Source organism: Phascolarctos cinereus, unplaced genomic scaffold, assembly GCF_003287225.1.
Source record: "Phascolarctos cinereus isolate Bilbo 61053 unplaced genomic scaffold, phaCin_HiC Scaffold_726;HRSCAF=1367, whole genome shotgun sequence".
In the NCBI taxonomy this organism is placed as follows: Eukaryota; Metazoa; Chordata; class Mammalia; order Diprotodontia; family Phascolarctidae; genus Phascolarctos; species Phascolarctos cinereus.
Window position 1 is genome coordinate 264219089 of NW_027556098.1, and position 12862 is coordinate 264231950.

Sequence of the window (12862 nt, forward strand, 5' to 3'; positions counted from 1 at the left end):
CCCTGCCCTTCAGGAGCTTACATTCTACTGGGGGAAAGCAATAAATGACCTACCTACTTCACAGCATTTCGAGGAATAAATAAGTGCATGTAAATGTGCTTCTTAAACTGTGATGTGTTCTACAAGCATTGTATTGCTGTTTAGGACACTAGCCAACTAGAGGGGTGGGAATATTTTGTTGTGTGTGTGTGTGTGTGTGTGTGTGTGTGTGTGTGTGTGTGTGTGTGTGACTGAGTCTCCCTATTTCACCCAGCCTAAAAGTACATCAGCATCTCATGGGCCTGATCCCGATCCTCATCAGCATGGAAGCTTCAAGGTGCTTTGTTTTTCTGATCTTGGCCAGTTCACCCCTCCCCAGATAGCTTGTAGGCACCCTACCTCCACTCCCCATTCTGTCCTCACCCTACTCCTCTGAGGCTCACCGTATTGTTGCCTGACTTATGCAGACATCCAATTGGCTTCAGCCTTACTGAAGCTCAGAACTCCCAAGCTCAAATAATCCACCTGCATTAGCCTCCCTACCAGCAAGAACTCCAGAGGCACAGGCCACCACATTTGGTGATTAAGGTTTTTTTTATTTTTCCCAAAGCTTCCTCTGTGGGAGGCTAGACTGCATACTTCCAGCTCAGGGAGCCATGATCTTTTCCTGCAGCCAATGTATGTTACCTGACAGGGCCTTCTTCGCCCACTGCTGCTTCATCCCGTTTGTCTACTAGGAAGACAAAGAATGACAGCCCAGAGCAGAGCTTCCTTCTCCCTTGTCCCCAGTCATTCCAACCAGAGCATCCACAGTCTCCCATCCCTGGCTGTTGTTGACACAGTGAATAATGGAGTGTCATGTTTGTCTAATGGATTTATCACTACTTACGCATGCAGCTTCATCAACAAAAGCAGGTGAAAATCGATGGCTAGGAGGCTAAGTGAGCAGCACTTTCCCTTACAACTTGGCATTTATTGATAGTCTTTTGTCCACTTGGTGTTTGGGGCCCAAAGTAAAATTGAAAGCAGAAATAAAAATACCTCGGTTGTTCCTTGCAGACAGATCTTTGGCTCTGCCTCAGCACGGGGGGGATGAGCCTGGAACCTCTTCCCCAGGAGGAAAGCTACAAAAAGGCTCCTTGTACCCAGGAAAGATGGCGAAGGGGCTATGTGAGAACAAAATGGTACCAATCCTGCCAAGATGGAAGAAAGCTGTCTCTGCCAAAGCCCAACACATGCTGAAAGAGCGATTTTACTCTCGTTGTGCTTCCTGTGATGCCAGGGCTGGAAGGGCTGGGAAGGAAGTGGATGTAACTTGAAAGCATTCAACACTTCTGGGCAAATCTTTATTAGTATATGGAACTGAGAGCACCTGGCATACTCTAAGACCCATCTCTAAGATGGTTAGATCCTTCATTGATTAATGCATTCATTCAAGTAAAAGCATACCTTAACTAAAATGTCAGTTCTTGCTGATTAATATCCACACTAGGTGAAATATTGCAGGGGGTAGTTGAGTCCCTAGCAGCAATGTTGGAAACAGACAAACAAGTCACAGCAGACTTTCATGGGAGTGCAGTTTGTTTTTAAAGAGCTATAGATGATATTGTAAGGCTATGTTAATTGATAAAACCTTATGCCAGGTGTGTTTGTATTTAGTCAATCAAGTCAAGGCATCAAGCATGGTTTCCTTCACTTCAGTCCTTTTTCAGTAATGCCCAACTCTTCATGACCCCATTTGGGGTTTCCTTGGCAGAGAAACTGGAATGGTTTGTCATTTCCTTCTCTGGCTTGTTTTACAGATGAGGAAACTGAGTCAAACAAAGTTAAGTGACTTGCCCAGGGTCACATAGCTAGCGAGTGTCCAAGGCTGGAAAATGAGCCTTCCTGATTACAAGCCCAGTGATCTAACCACTTAGCCACCTATGGAAGCCCTATGGCTTCCTTGCCTTCTTTTAATTCTCAGCCTAAGTCACCTTCTGGAAGAAGCTTTCCTTAAACATACCTTTTGAGATTATCTTCAGTTTATCTTGTCTAAATTTTGTTTGCATGCTGTCTTTCCCAGAAGACTATGAGCATGGGGACTTTTTGTTTTTTAACCATTCTTTATATCCCAAGACTACCACATAGCAGACACTTAATAAATGCTCATTAACTTGACTTAAGAGTTCTGGACTTGATGTCAGGAAGACTTGAGTTAGAATCCCACATTAAATACTTCCTATCTGTGTGAATCCAGGCAAGTCACATAACCTCTCTGAGACTCATTTTCCTAACTGTAAAATTGGGGCAATAATATCCATTGTTATGGTATTATCAAGAGTATCAGTGAGGTGTACAGACTACATACATACAGCACTTTGAAAATTCAAAAGTACTATATATACGTAACAATTACTGTTATCATCACTTGCTTAATTTACAATGAAATCTAACTCCAATGCATTGTCATGGGATGGAGGTGACCCTGAATTCTTGAAGGCCAAGACAGCCCTGCTCTGATTCTGGTGGATTCTATCAATAGCAGAAGCAGATATTTATACAGGGTTTTAATGCTGGCAAAATGCATTATGTTCATTAACTAATTTTATCCTCACAAAACCGTGTGAGGTGGGTACTATTATTATCCCTATTTTCCAGATTAAAAAATCCCGAGGCTCAGAAAAATGAAGAGATTTGCCCAGATCACACAGAGAGGAAGTATCTGAGGTGGGAGCCTAACCCACATGCAGGCTAGCATCCTTTCCACTGTCAAATTGCCTCTTATACTGTGCTACAGAAGCTCTGAATATGAGTCTAGAGGCTGTCTTTAGAGGAACACTCTGGCTAAATTCAGGAAGGTTCAGCAGCATAAAGTTGATGAATTTTGGGAACTACCCAACTTATGAAAAAACCTACCTAACTTATGAAAAAACTTACTCAGGCCTAGAGGGGTTGCCATTTGTATGGGTTTAGGGCTTTACCCACACAATAGAAATATCTGGAATGTTGATATCATGCTGGGCTCTGATGGGGATAAAAAGATAAGGGCCTTGTCCATGAACTTATGGTCTAATTAGGGAGACAAGATGGAACAATTAGGAAACAACAGAAATCAGTATATGCTAAATGACAAAGAGTACAGAAAAGAAATGCTTTGGGAGTGTGCAGAAGGGAGAAATCGCAATGGGTCAGAACCCATAGGGGAAGGCCTGATGAAGAGGGGCTGGAATTTCAGCTGGGCCAGTATCCCTCTAAGAGCCATCCTATTGCTGGCTGGACAAAGGCACTTTCCAATTCCATGGGAAGAATTTTGTCCCTTGGGCACTGCACTCTCCCCACCCCCATGTCCTGGCATTGTGTTTTTTTCACACACACAGAAACATGGATCACCCATCAGTTGTTCCTTTCTTGCTCTTAATTAATGTTTTATTCCTTCCAGATGGTGAAGGGCTCTTAGCAAGACGAGAACTATCGCACTCCCATCTTCTTTGTGCTCCTCTGATAGAGGCAGAGTGGAGTTTGAGTCTCATTAAAATGGCATATTAGACAGAGTGAGACAATGTCTGAGACAGAGAGGAGCTGTGCTGTGTGATGAAGAGCTGTGCTGGTTGTTGGGGATTCTGGAGTCAGACTGCTTATTAATGATAATACAGCACACCTTGGATTGCTATGCTTCCTTTTCCCATCAGGCATTTGCAGAGTTTTGCCTCATCCCTCTTCACAATGTCCCTCTGAAATAATCTGGGTGCAAAGAGTATTCTTCCTTTTTTTCCAGATGAGTAAACAGTCCCAGAGAGGCTAATTCACTTTTCCAGAGTCATACAGTAAGGTAGAAATGGGGCTAGAACCAGAACCCTGGGGTTCTGACTCTCAAGCCTGATCTTTATCCCATAAACAATACTGCTCAGCAATTATCATGTTAAAATTTCAAAGCACCTTAAAAATATGGATCCTTTAATCCTTACAATGTCCTTATTAGGAATTTAAGATCAATCAGCAAGTATTTCTTAAACCCCTACTGTGTGCCAGGCACTGTTCTAAGTTCTAGGAATATAAATAAGAGCATAAGTAGTCCCTGCTCTTAAGGAACTCACAGTCTATAAGAAGAAAAGATAAATTATGTACGAACAACATATATATATATATATATATATATATATATATATATATATATATATATATATATATATATATATATATATATACACAAAATACATATGTGTGTGTGTATTTATATTTATATATCAGCTAGGTGGTATAATAAAGTATCGGACCTAGAGCAGGGAGATCTGAGTTCAAATCTGGCCTGAGACCCTTAAAAGCTCTGTGACCCTGAGCAAGTCACTTAACCCTGTTTGCATCACTTCTCATCTGTAAAATGAGCTAGAGAAAGAAATGGTAAATCACTCTAGTATCTCTGTCAATAGAACTTCAAATGGGGCCACAAAGAATCAGACAAGACTGAAAAACACCATCATCCATGCATCACTCGAGAGACAGAGAAAATAAATTGGTAGAACGTACCTTCTCCATATCTTGTTTTGCCATCCTTTGCTAGTAGAGACAAAGGAAGGTTCAGAATCTCAGTCCTAGACAAAAGCCTAATTAGACCAGTGTGGACCTGGTTCTCATCAATAGTCTTCACTCTTAGCTGTCTTATGAGCTCAGACAATTTCCTTTATTTTCCTACTTAGAAGCAGACCAGCAGGATCCTAATCTAGGGGTGCCCACTCTTCTCAGGAACAACAGGATAGTACATGTCTCACTATGCCATCCACAAATGGGATGACCCAGAAGAAAACAAACTAATCCCCATAACTGGCCAGTAGCAGGAGTAAGATCAAACATTAGGCAAATTGAATTCCTCAGTTTACACACTCCTATAGAGCCATGAGCTAAGAAATCACAGAATTCCCTTGGCAAGGAGGAGAAAGGCAGACTGTATAGGATCAAATCATCAGCATCAGTGTGGTCCTTGATGTGGATGCTTAGTAGGCCCAGGCTTACTCCCCCGATGAAAGGCGGCAGCTTCAATGGTGAGAATTTGGGGCCAGCTGTTTTACCTAGAGAAGTCATGTCGCCCAACCTCCCATCTGCATCCTTACCCCCTTAACTTCTCAGCAGTGGCAGCCATCTCTAAAGCTTGTGATTACATTGTGGGCGTGGTTTCTCCCAAGTTCCCTCTTATCTCTGAGCAGTCACATGTTGACATTCTAAGGAATGTTGTCAGCTATACCAGATTCATGATTCTGATAGAAATTTCCCAAGATCATGTAAGAAATCAGTAGGATAACTAGAATTGAGAATTGTCCAAATCCAAGGTGTCAGTGGAACTCTATGGTGGTCAAGTTCTAGTCTCTATTTCATTTCTGCCTGTCATCACTACTGCCTCCCCTACCCCAAGTCACACCACCCCTGCTTTCCCTCAAATCCATAAGACAGAGGTTGGAACAGAAGTCATCCCCAAAATGGCCCACCTCTTTTCCCTGACTCAGGGCTCACCATTAGGCCAACTTTTTTCCAGCTGCTCACTCACACTCCCATGGGGTGTGGATGCTTCATACAACGTCTGGGAGGTTACTATTTTTGTTGAGACTCGGGTTGCTATAGAGTCATCTCAATATGAATATGCATCCAACCCTGCAACATTATTTCTGTCTTAGTTTATTTGTGCAGGAGGAGGAGGAGGGAGAAAGGAGTGGGCAGGTAGCTCATAGGGTTAGAAGGTGGAAAAAAGTAGAAAGGTGACGATCATGCCTGATGAGACCTACTATTTCTGGAGCTTCCTCCCTGCCAAGGGTCTCCAAGTACTTTACCAAAATCCAATATTCTTCCTTTCTACCTCCCAATACTCCTCAAAAAAAAAAAATTGGTCAGCCTCTACCAGATTTTTGAACGTACAAGATAAATGGAGAAAAGTCATCCCAGCACTCCTGGCGGTACTCTAATCATTTACCAGCATCAGTAAGGTAGCGTGGCATAATAGAATGAGCTCTGAACTGAGATTCAGAAATCCTAACTTAGCTCAAGACCTAGCTCTGATTTCTGCTTGCTCTGTGACCTTGGGCAAAATATGCCTTTGTTTCTTCATCTGTAAAATGGGGATTTTAACACATGCATTACCTACTTTGCAAGGTTGGGATTATTAAAGCATTTTGTGAAGCTTGCAGCATTATAGAAGGGAGAGAGATTATTACTAAACCCCATACACAACAGAAGTGAATGGTTTTTCACAGTACTTAGCACATAGTAGGTAGTTTATCAGTGCTTGTCAAGTTGATATTGTTGAGCTAATGAAGGCTTCGCAACCAGCACAGCCCATATCTTCTTACCTTTGAGGGCACTGGGATATTTTGAAGGAAAGTATGGCTGAGACACAGGTAGAGGATTCACAGGGTGACTTTCCTTTTATCCATGAGAATAGGATGGTGGTAGGAAGACACCTCCATGAAGGAAGGAAAAAAAAGGAAGAGGGAGGAGAAAAGGAAACAAGCATTTAACAAGCAATGACCTCGTGCCAAGTACTTTATGAATATTATCTCATTTGATCCTCACAACATCCATGGGTGGTGGGTGCCATTGGGATCTTCATTGTACAATTCAGGAAGCTGTGACAGACAGAAGTTAAGTAACTTGCCCAGGGTCTTACTCAGATAGTGTCTGAGGCCAGATCTGAGCTCAGATCTTCCTAATTCTAGGCCCAGTACTGTATCCACTGCACCATCTAGAAGAGTTATGCCTTGTACTTGACACTGACTCTGGCTTTCTTCTTTCTCAGTAATTTGCTTTCCTGGGAAAAGCTTGTTTGTGAGAGGTCCCTGCATAGTAAGATTTGTATCAGTTCATTAGGCATAGGCTGGAATTACCATAAATTCCTCCTAAATAGGTACAGCATACTAGAGGAATATGAAGATTTTTCACCAACTTGCATCTTCTGCCCCCGTATTCCCCATGGCGACTGTTCCCTCCTGTCTCTACCTGTTATTCAACCACTTTTTGAACTTGGAGCAAATGAGACTGACTGAAGGCCATCAGGAAAGATGGGGTATTAGTGGCCATTGGGAAGATGGGGTAAACTGAAGGACATAATAGAATAACCCTAATCAACTATGGTGGTGTTGTTTTGTTTTGTTTTGTTTTTAATTCTGAGAAGTCAGGAGACTTTCTCCAGCCAGGTAAAGTTACAAAAAGGAGGGAAGCAAGATGGAATTCCTGGTTCTTGGGGGTTATGGTGACCTTCCAGGAAGGAGAGATCATTTTTAACCAGAGAAATCAGAAAATCAATCAATCAATTAACAAGCATGGATTATCGATTATGTTTCAGGTCCTGAAGATACAAAGACAAGAAGGAAACAAGACCTGACATCAAGGAGCTTATGTTCAATCAGGGGAAATAACACACACGAATAAGTGAACAATGTCTTAATCTTGTCTAGTTTTTGTATATCATTCATCTCCTAACTCTTTATGCCTCCATAATCTTGTCAAAGACTTTCCTTTGATCTTTTTTTTTTTGTTCAAAGAGAATAAAAATATTTAGCCTTGCTCCGTTGGATGAAAAATTCTTCCCTGGTATTCCTTTCTGTGATGTAAAGCTCATTCCCTCGTGGCCATAAGTAATAAATCTATGCTTTGATTAAGCTGGAAATTGTTGTTAATTAGGCTTTGGTTTTATTCTTTAAAAAGAATTTCCAGAGATTCAAGGCACTGCTACTCTTCTCCATGCCACCCTAACCCCTAAATGGAAAAGTGACCAGGTTTCCACACAGACTCCTGGGAAAATGGCCAGTTGCCCCAACTCTACTTGCTACAGGGTGTGGCCATTTTTCTTCATCTCATCCTCAGAGAAATAAAAAACCCATAGTTCACCCTCATTCCTTGTGCTAGTAGCTTATATTTATGTAATGCCTTATAACTTTCAAGATGCTTTCCTCACAACAGCCTTCTGTAAGGTAAGAAGCAAAAGTATGATTTACCCTCTTTTTACTCCAATGCTTGGACGGAACTATGACCCCTACAGATGTAGATGGTCCCTGCAGTGATGCAGATCACCACAATCCATGCTTGCCCATCCTGCACAACTTTCCTCCATAAGTTCATCACAGAGGCTCCCCACAAAGTGCTATGGATTAGGACTTATAGAGGAATATGTGTCTGCCAGTGTGATAGCTGGTGAATGTTAAGAGTCAAGATTCAGACCCAGGTCTTTTGACTCCAAGCCCAAAGTTCTTCTAGTATTCTGTATTGCCTCTCCCCATAACATCACTTACTAAAATATTATTACCCTTCCTGCATTTATTCTCCTGAGTCCCAGGTTCCTCATCTGTACAATGAGGGCGTTAAACTTGATGACCTCATAACTCTCTTCTAGCATTATAGTTATGGTCTTACAATTCTTTAATAGGAGGAGGAGGAAGAAGAAGAAGAAGAAGAAGAAGAAGAAGAAGAAGAAGAAGAAGAAGAAGAAGAAGAAGAAGAAGAGTGGAGAAGGATGTGGAGGAGGTGGTGGAGGAGGAGAGGAAGAAAGGAAGGAAGGAAAGAAGAAAAAGGAAGAGAATGAAAAGGAAAAAAGATGGAAGAAAGAAAAGGAAAATGAGAGAGGAAAGAAAAAAGGAAAGAAGGAAGGAAAAAAGAAAGAAGGAATAAAAGATAGAAAGAAGAGCAGCAGGGCAGCTAGGTGGTGCAGTAAATAGAGTGGCCCTGGATTCAGGAGGACCTGAGTTCAAATTCAGCCTCAGACACATAACACTTACTAGCTATGTGACTGTGGACAAGTCACTTGACCCCAAATGCCTCACCGGAAGGAAGGAAGGAAGGAAGGAAGGAAGGAAGGAAGGAAGGAAGGAAGGAAGGAAGAGGGAGGGAAGGGAGGGAGAGAGGGAGGGAGGAGAAGGAAGGGAGGGAGGAAGGAAGGAAGGAAGGAAGGAAGGAAGGAAGGAAGGAAGGAAGGAAGGAAGGAAGGAAGGAAGGAAGGAAGGGAGGGAGGGAGAGAGGGAGGGAGAGAGGGAGGGAGGGAGAGAGGGAGGGAGGGAGGGAGAAAGGAAGGAAGGAAGGAAGGAAGGAAGGAAGGAAGGAAGGAAGGAAGGAAGGAAGGAAGGAAGGAAGGAAAAAAAGAAAATAAAGAAAGGAAGAAAGAGCAGACCTGTTTCCCATTTCCCATTTAGATATGCTAAATAGTCCTCCTATGTCTTCTCTCTGTCTGTTTTGGCTTCTCTCTCTTCCCTTTTCATCAGACATTTGTATTGGCAGTGGTCCATTATCCCTCCTCCCCTCACCATTCTTTCCACTGTGCCGACTACAGTAGGCCAGTCATAAAAATCCAGCATCCACCAATCGATTTTGGAACCATCCAGTGAATTAACCAGAACCTTTTCTGCAAGAGTCTTCAAGCTGTTCTGATAGCTGCTCTTTACTCCTCCTCCTCCTGTCCTCTCCACATTGCTATTTATCGATCTGCTTTTGTGCCCCCTGAGTGATGGATCACCAGGTATCAAACCTCGAAGTGTTCATTTAACGGCGCTGAATAAAACATTACTCACAGATTAACTGAGCAGTTTTAAGTGAACAACCATTTTCATCTGTTTTAAATTTTCATGGGTACTTTTCTGAAGAACAAGTACATTGTTAATAATTGAGGGGAATGAGACCTTGTTAATCTCTTTGTATTTTAATAAGGTCCTACTGTGCCTGGGTCATTTATATTTAAAACAGTGGCATTTTTCTCCCTGAAGTTGTTTCATTGGGGGTGCTGGGGGGGGGGGGAAGAATTAATATTCTGGACCGAACTTTAAAGAAATTGTTGATGGATGGGGGTGATGGAAAGAGCAGTAAGGTTCCAGGGCTTGGGAACTGAACATGGGAACTGAACCAAGACATCAGAGAGTGCTGGAAAAAGTAGAGTAGGTGGATTCATTCCAAATAAAGGGACAGAACTAGAGCAGAAGGACGATCAGGCAAGCAGTTGGGTGTCACACTTGGCAAAAAGATGTAGAAAGATAGACAAGTAGAGAGATAACGAAGAAAAGCAAGAGAAGAAAAGGCTACACATTACCTTGGATGTTTGAAGAACAAGGGGAAATACCAGACTGAGAGCAGATGGGAAGGAATTTGAACTCATGACCTCCGTTTAATGAGCATGAATCCTTCTCTACTGGGCTTCTTCCTCTACAAGGCTATGAATGTACTCCCCTTGCTTCCTCACACTTAAAGATAAAGGGATGGATGATGACCTTTCAAAGGACCTCCAAGATTATGATACCATAAATAAATCTAGGTTTGAACTTTTCTCCATTCCACATCCCATTTTTCTTGCTCCAGTTGGTTCAGATTTGGGAGTGCTCTGTGATACTACAGAAGAAGGAAACATTCCCTCAGCTCAGCAACCTAAATGTCTAAAACACCTGCTCACCCACCCACCTGACCACCCACCATCAGGGGTCCAACACTTCACCCACACCCATCAAAGACTTGACTAAGCACCTCTACCTTACTCCACCAGGTGATAAAGTAGCTGCCCAGATTGCAAGATGGGGAAATAAATTAATGCCGCTGGGTCAGAGGAAAGAGAAAGAAGGAAAGAGAGATTGGTTTGGACGGCACAGCTTGGGCTTGGATTGAAAGCCATTGAAGTGAATGATTTCATGCAACAAGCTGTTAAAACACGCTGTGAGGGGAGCTTAAAACAGCTCCATGTGAAAGCCTTACTCCACTAGAAAAATCAACTTTTCATATTTATAGCCAGGCGAAGTGCAGCCCAACCTCAGAGACATGGTTTGGCTGACACTTTCCTGGCCTGAGAATGTCAAGAAGATGGGCTAGGTGATGAAAGAGATTAGATATGTCAATATGCTGTATGAGACCTGCTTACCCTGGGCTGGACTAATGACATAGGAGCGGATGATGATAGAAGGGGAATCCTTAGACCCTACTGTAAAACTGTGAGCTCAAACTTATTTTTGGTATTACCATTGTGCTGACTAAATGCTTTATGGAAATATCTGCCATATGAGTAGGTACTCATTTCTAGGGGGGATTTTTTAAAAAGAGAAAGAGAGAGAGGGAGACTGGTGTCAGAAAGATGGGTTATTGGCCTCAAACGTCCTGGACTTAAGCAAACAATTCAGTCGCTATCAACCACAAATTGATGCCCATGATATCTGGAATTCCCTCATTAGAAAGTCTTGCCTTTTTTCCAAAGAGACTATTCCCAGATAAAAGATAAATACTCCTGAGAATGAATGAATGAAAAAGCATTTCCTAATTGTTTACTATGTGTCAAACACTGTTTGCATTAACCCTAGAAGGGCTAATACATGAAAACATTTGTGAATTCACCTTAAAATAAGTTAGTCTGTAAGACTTTTAACTTCTATGAAACTTTAGTTGCCTTCCCTGTATATAGGGAATAATTATATTTATACTCCCTAACTCCCAGGATGGTTGTGAAGAAAGGACTTTATAAAGTTAAATGTTATATGGTGAGTTATCAGATTCTTTCCAGAGTGACCACTAGTTATGAGCAGAGCCTTCAAGAATGAAACTGAAATAGAGAATATTTGAAAGAAGGAAGGGTGAAGTGATGCTGGTCCAGAATAAGACACTATCCCCAAAGGATGGGCCTGAATAGGGTAAACTGGCTACCCAGGGGTTGGCAATTGGGCACTGAGTAACTGAGAAAGGTAGTGTGGGGGAAGAGTGCTGAAAGGGGCAGAATGACAATAATAAAAATGCACTTCAACTCAACTCAGTCTACTCAAGCAAGGCCAACCCTGTTTTAAGCTGGTGAAGAGAAAGGCTGTTACATTGATTCCACCCAGAAGTTGTCCATTTCCAGTGAGGATGCTGCCTTCCATACAGATTTATTTCAGACATAGGGGAGAACTTCCTGACTTCAACGGTCATGAAAATTGGGTATCCAAGACAGGTATGTTATCTCCTTACCTGTGCGTGTCAAAGAAAATGTCCATATAGCAGAGGAGCAATCCTACCTGAAACAGACTAGAAGACCCTTACTCCCCCCCTCCCTTCACCCCATCCCTTATCCCAGCTCACCTTTATTCCGTGGATTCTAAGAAATACGTGTCCAGTGGTGTCTCAGTAAATGAAGAACCAGGGAACAGTTTCCTTCCTATCTCTTCCAGCTTTTCATAATGCATCAAACATGTCAGTATGAGTGAGCCCCAACTCAAGGATCTCCCAGAATTACTAACCTTCCTTCTGGGCAAAGCTCAAACCAAAAAAAAAAAAAAATCCACATCACTTGGGGGAGTATGGTCAGTGTCAGCCAAACTGCAAGAAGCTGCTTTTCAGCTCCCTCTGAACTGCATGATGAGGCTATCACAGAAGGGATACTTCCAGGACAAGCTGTGGGTCCAGCAGCTTGGCTAGGCTCACTCAGGGCACCTGCCAGTTGGCTTTGTTCATACTGTCTTTCTGTCAGCTCAGCAAAAATCCCCAATTTCCTTAGAATTATGGACTATCAGAATTCCAAGGGACTTAAGAAGTCATTTAGACCAACTTGTATCTGCTCAAGAATCCTTTCTATACCATCCTTGACTCTTGATCATCTAGTCACTTCTTGAATCCCTCCGATGATTTCGAATTCCCCACCTTTCAAGACAGCCCACATTTTTTTATCAAGTCCAGATTTGCCTCTTTGTGTTCTACCCATTGATTCCAATCTGGCCTTCCAGGACCAAGCAAAAAAAGTATTGGTCCATGTTTTTGTCCTTCAAATACTTGAAAATAGTTCTCCTGCTTCCACAAGTCTCCTCTTTTCTTGGGTCAACATTTCCTGGGGTTTTTTTTAATGAATCCTTAATTGGAATTGTTTTGGATCTTGTACCATCTTCTTCGTGCTCCCTTAGACATGTTGGAGGTGTTGGAGTTTCTAATGGCCTTC